This window comes from Triticum dicoccoides, chromosome 4A (genome assembly GCF_002162155.2).
Source record: "Triticum dicoccoides isolate Atlit2015 ecotype Zavitan chromosome 4A, WEW_v2.0, whole genome shotgun sequence".
NCBI lineage: Eukaryota > Viridiplantae > Streptophyta > Magnoliopsida > Poales > Poaceae > Triticum > Triticum dicoccoides.
The window spans coordinates 93813517-93819783 of NC_041386.1; positions in this window are offsets into that span (position 1 = coordinate 93813517).

Below are 6267 nucleotides of genomic sequence, written 5' to 3' on the forward strand. Positions count from 1 at the left end.
CGAACGTGTCGGTCATCAGCAAGTGGGTCCGGGCTGTAGCACTGGGCTAGCAGGACTCCGGTAAACCGGGCTGTAGCGGGCTAACAGGACTCCGGTACTCAAAGCGTGACATTTCCCCGAAGGGACAGACACAGGAACGAAGAAGGACACATGCCGGCCAGCCTAAGTGTTCCAGAGCAGTAGCAAGCTACCATGGCTCAGCGGTAACACTAGGAGACATTTCCCGGTAAGAGAGGCTACTAAAGATAAACAACTAGATAGTCAGATTCCACACATACCAAGCATTTCAATCATACACACAATATGCTCGATATGTGCAAATACAACGAAGCATCACAACATGACTCTATGACACAAGTACTTTATCTAAGGCTCAGTGAGCCATACATAACATACACACAAAGGTACGGGTCTCACGACCCAACATACAAGTCATACAATCATACAAGCCAGCAGCGGAAGTAACTTGTCTGAGTACAGACAACTAGTAAAATAAAAGAGGCTTGGAAAGCCTCTGGCTATACTATGTGGTCCTTCACAAGCTCAGGGTCACCACCTGGGTCTTTAGCCTACTCGTTGATGTCAACGTCTACATAGAACCCATTAGAAGGGGTTGCAGCGTCTTCTGTAAAAATGTAGATTATAGCAACATGAGTACAAAGGTACTCAGCAAGACTTACATCAGATCCTACATACATGCATAGTATCAAGAAGGGTTGGTGGAGTTATTGCAGCAAGCCAACTTTGACTCTTGGCTAGGCTATCCTACGATACTTCAACTTGAAATAGTTTTGCGCACACGAGTCCACTATTCACCACTTCAATACACTACCGAGGATCCACCTCCGTCCTCCTACGGAGGAGCCATCCTCGGCACTCACACTTATCTTGAGGCTTTTAGTAGTTTCCATTTACTTGTCTATGAACTGTATAGGCAACCAAGTAGTCCTTTACCGCGGACGCGGCTATTCGAATAGATCATATTAACCCTGCAGGGGGTACTTCTTCATACACGCTCTCACCACTTACCGTCGTTTACACGACATGTACTCGGCAACCTTCAAGCGGAAGCCCAACGTGGGTGTCGGCCACGACCTACCTAATCACCTAAGCCTCCAGTCCAGGTTTATCGCCTATTCAGGTTCCATCCGCAGGGAGTCCGGCCGAGGTTTCCCATACGGCCCCGAACGATGTGAACAGGGTTCCCGAGATACCTAACGGGTATTCGGTACACCCGGCCACGTACCTACCGCATCACAGCCCACCCCTACGGTCAGCGCTGTCCACGGCCTCCAGTAGGCTACAAACACCAGAAACTACTTGCAACTCCTGGACGGAGAACTAGGGTGAATAAGAAGTCGAGAGGGTCCATTGGTTTCGGGCCCAATGCATGGTAGTAGCTGATTCTTAAATCACACATACAGATCTCAATGCTTAAGGTCGGCTTCAATGAAACAACCCACCATGTACTCCTACATGGCCTCTCATCGATACCTTTACCAAATCGTGTTCACCACACCACTCTCATTACCGACATAATCATTTCACTCTAGCCCATCACCCAGATGAACCAGACCTGACACGACTCTAAGCATAGCAGGCATAGCAAGGTAGGAACAACACATACATATGGCTCAATCAACTCCTACACATGCTAGTGGGTTTCATCTAGTTACTGTGGCAATGACAGGTCATGCAGAGGAAATGGGTTCAACTACCGTAGCACACAGCAGTTTGAATCGCGTTGTCTTAATGCAGTAAAAGAGAGCAGGAGCGAGAACATGGGATTGTATCGATATGATCAAATGGTTGGTTGCTTGCCTGATGGTTCGATGCACGGATACGGTTCTTCGTTAGGGTAGTCACGGTACTCCTCGGGGACAGATCATGTCGTAAAGGATAACGATACACAGGCATCACCAAACAATGTGCAACAATATGATGCATGCATGAAACTTGGCAATATGAGTGTGTTGGGCTAATGCAACTAAAGCCAGAAGGGTTTGAACAAATTTGAGTCAAAGATTCAAATTTCAATTTCAAATATGGCCTTTTAAAGTGCTTTTCCTTGTTCTGATTAAAACATCCATTTAACTTGTTGGATCATGCATGAAAATAGTACAGATGGATAGATTGGATTTTTCTGATCATTTTTCATATATAATTTGTCCAATTTGGAGTTACAGAATAAAAGTTATGAATTTTTGAAGTTTAATTAATATTCTGGAATTTCCTGATTTAATTTAAATCCAGAAATATCATTTACTGCGTCAGCCTGACGTCACAGTGACATCAGCAGGTCAACAGGGCTGGCTCGGGTCAAACCTGACGTGTGGGGTCCACACGTCAGTGACACAGGGGCTAATCCCGTGTTGACCCGGGCTGGTTAGCTTTGACTAAGCCCTGGGGCCCACTTGTCAGCGTCAGTAGGTGGTGGTTTAGTGGCTAATTAACTAGGCCATGTCAGCTCGCCGGAGTTCTGGCCGGCGGCGACCATCAGTGCGGCGGCGATAGTGGTTTTGGTCGTTTCGGCCACCAAATGAACCGCGGAGGCCACCGGAGTGAAGCTGAGGACGACCCGCGGCTCTTGGCGGAGTCCGTTCGGGTCGGGGTGGCCGGAGTCGACGGCGGCGAGCTCGGCTGCGGCGGCCGGGGTTCGGTCGTGCACGGGAACGGTGTTGCAGGGTGTTAGGGGGGGTGTTGGAGCGTGCTACGTGCTCCTAGCGAGATGTGGAGCACGATGGCGTGCTCGGTTGGGCGCTACGGCGATCGTGGCCACGACGGCGACATCGCCGGCGGCGTGAAGCTTTCGGCCGCGGTGGGGCTAGGGCCTAGGGGTCGGGAGAGAGCAGGGGAGAAGGGGGAAACGGTGGCGTAGCTCACCGCGGTTGCAGTGGGCGTCGAAGCGGGCTCGGGGACGCGTCGGAGACGACGAATTTGACGGCGACGGTGGTCGGAGTCCGAAGAGGGGAACGGCGACGTGGCGGCGATGCAGGGCTTCCGGGGACCCGTGGAGCGGTGGGGAGGAAGAAGGAGTCGAGGCGGAGCTTCTGAGCTGGTCGGGGAAGCGAGGGGTGGTCGGAGACGGTGGCTAAGGCGAACGGCGGCGACGGTGAGCTTCGGCCGTGAGAGAGAGAGAGAGTGAGGGAGAGGAAGGAGAGAGCCGGGGAGAGTGAGAGAGAGCAGGGGGGATCGGGACGGGCTGCGGGCGTCGTCCACGCGGCCAGGAGGGCGTCGGCAAGCAGGAGGTGGCCGCGCGGCCGCGCGCGCGCGAGCACGCAGCAGCTTCGGGGCGAGGGGAGGAAGACGACGGGGAGCTACAGTGCTGGGCTGGGTCGGTTGCTGGCTGGGCCGGCCAGCTGGCTGGGCCGCACAGGTAAGTCTTCCCCTTTCTTTATTTTCTGTTTTTATTTAATATAACTGCGACTTTGTTGAATTAAATAAAATACCTAGGCAACTCCAAAAATCACCAAACTACTCCTGGTCCATAGTTGGATTATTTCCAACATGAAACATTTTAGTTTGGAGATATTTGAGCATTTAAATATTTTATATAATTTTAAATGCCCAAATTCAAATAGTTATGATTTAATTCAAAACCCTAGGATGGCCTAGGAAAATGTGCACCACTTTTGGCAGAGGTTCTGAACCAAGGCAAAAATGATGGGCATTTTAGAAGGGCATTTCAGGTTCATTGAAAAATTATTTTAGTAAACCCTAGTTGGTTTCAGAGGGGACTGGGGGTTCTGTCATCCCCATTTCAAGTTTCTGATGAATGAGTAAACATGATGCAACACTCTAATGCATAACTAGCTAGGGTGTGACACACTTATACTATTACTCTTGCGGCGAACGTTCTTTGGGCATAGTATATTGTACTCTCACGAAGAGAAGCGGTGCACGCACGCACTAGTTCTCTCACACCCACTCGCGGGTACACATAGGAGCGCATTTTTTTGAAGCTTGTACAACAAAATCACTCCACTATATATAAAAGCAGGAGCCTTAGGGCTTGCTTTACTAGGGTTCCTCTCGTTCACTCTCTCATGCTCTCCAGATCTAAGCAACACATAGGTGGCCACACTCTCTCTCAGATCACGGCTGGTCACAAATCCGGCCGGACAACCTCGACTGGGGCAGGGGTGTAGGTGCATCGTTCACGCTGTCGTCGGCGGCGAGGAAGGAGACCAACGGCTGCCCGCGCGTCCCGATCGACGGCCGTGCCGTTCTCTCCGAGAGAGCACCGGCTCGGGAGGGCCTCCGACCCCTTCTTCCTCCCTGCGGTATTGTGGCCAAGATGCGGCCTCCCGACGCCGTCTTTGCCACATGCCGACGACCCTCAGGTATATATTCCTTCGAAACCTGCCTTGCTCTACTGCCCCAGCTCCCTTCGTGTGGATCCTTTTCTACTTCCGTTCGCTGTTCCAAAGCCACCTAGACTTCTACTATTATTAGAAGTAAAGCTAGTTCATACAGTCGACTCAAAGCGTTGGTTCAAACAGGGAAGAAAGTGGGAAAGTTGTAGCATGAATCTAGGACTTGGTTCTAAGAGGAAACGGGGGAAAGTAGTAATATCTGTCACTGTTTAAATAACCGTCTTTCGTATTTGCGCAAACAGGGATGTCTGTCTCCATATCGTTTCCGGATGTCTGTCTCCATATCGTTTCTATCCGTGCAATCAAAAGCACACACCCCAGTTTTAGTACAACTGTGCAAAATGAGATGGCTATCCCTTGTTGTCGTCGTCTAACCTCCCGTCTTCAAGGTATCCCTACATTGGTAGTAACTAAGGTAGAATGACCAACCCAATCTAAAAGAAGCTGATTTGTACGTTTTACTTCCTGATTGCAGTGCAGGGACGAGCGAAAACAACTGCATCCTAGTCCGAAATGCACTTTCTACCAGTTCATCCATGGACCGAGGACTAGCTAGCACGGCTGCACGGCGGTTTTTTGGACAGGTGCGTGGACAAGAGGCATTGTGGTCTGCTTATTTCTGCAAATAGCGATGCTTAAATTTAGTGGAATGCATAAGCATTTCAGCTGGTCAGTACACTACATGGTTCAGTTTAGCATTCCAGCTGAGACCACAATTATATTTGGTTATTCTGGAATGAGAGAACCTAACCCTGGATGGTGGCAACAAGGAAAAACCAGAGTGAACTCCAGGAAATTTAAGCCTGCCGGGAGGCCCTTTGCTCAGAGAAGCCTTGCTTGTTTTTTCCTGATTTGTAAACCTTCTCACAACTTTGTCTTTTGCTATGAACTAGTATATGTTTGTTATGTTCTATGAATCATTGAGATGTATAAAATTGCTTAACTTATGCTTTTCAAGTTTTTTATGAAGACGAGTTTAATGTGAGTGTTCCACATGAGCGCTCGACTAGCGTGTGAACGTTTGGAATTTATTACATTGTGGCCTCAATTAACTGCGTGAACCACTGCAACAAGATACATAGTTGCTTATATGTCAGACAACAGATTGTTGATTGTTAGCTGGTCGATAGCCTAGTGTTGAAGCGAGCTGAGCCAATGTGCCGTGTTTTGCACAACTGCTTACAAGTGGGGTAGCACCAACAGTGTTTACAAGTACTTATGTATATGTCGGCGCATGGTTCTCGAATGAGTGCTCTATTTCATCAAAACACACACTACTCGTATGATAAACCATGACAACTTATGTCTTACCATGCCATATTCATGAAAAAACTAGTGAGTACACATCTGTTTTGGCAACAATTACGATGGTTCTCACATGATTCACGGGCACACAAAAGTAGCAGTAGTTCCCATAAACGGATTCAAACAGAGTACTAGCCCCAGAGGGGTCAATAACAGGAAAGGTTCGGATAATTAGACATAATCCAAACTACTATTAAACACTAGCTGGGACAACTATTTCATGCCTCGATCTAATTTGGGCTGGACACAAGACGGACCTTGCCATGAACATCATCGAGGACGTTCCGTAGCAGCTCAATCCTGTGAACCTTCATGAAGACAACCTTGTGGCCTTGCCACTGATAAACTTGTTTGTGGAGGCATGACACGTCATCTTCCTGCGTAAGCTTGACAAGAACAGGATGCCTCACAAACGAAGGAGTAGCTTTGAACTTCTTGTGCTTCAGTACACCCCGGACAACACGCCTGACAACAGTGAGGCTGGAATATAACTCTTCATTGGTATAACCACAAATGGCTTCCAGGATCCAACAGCCTAAGAACTCTGTTTTCCCAGTGCGTATATTCAGGTCGTCCGCCTCATAGC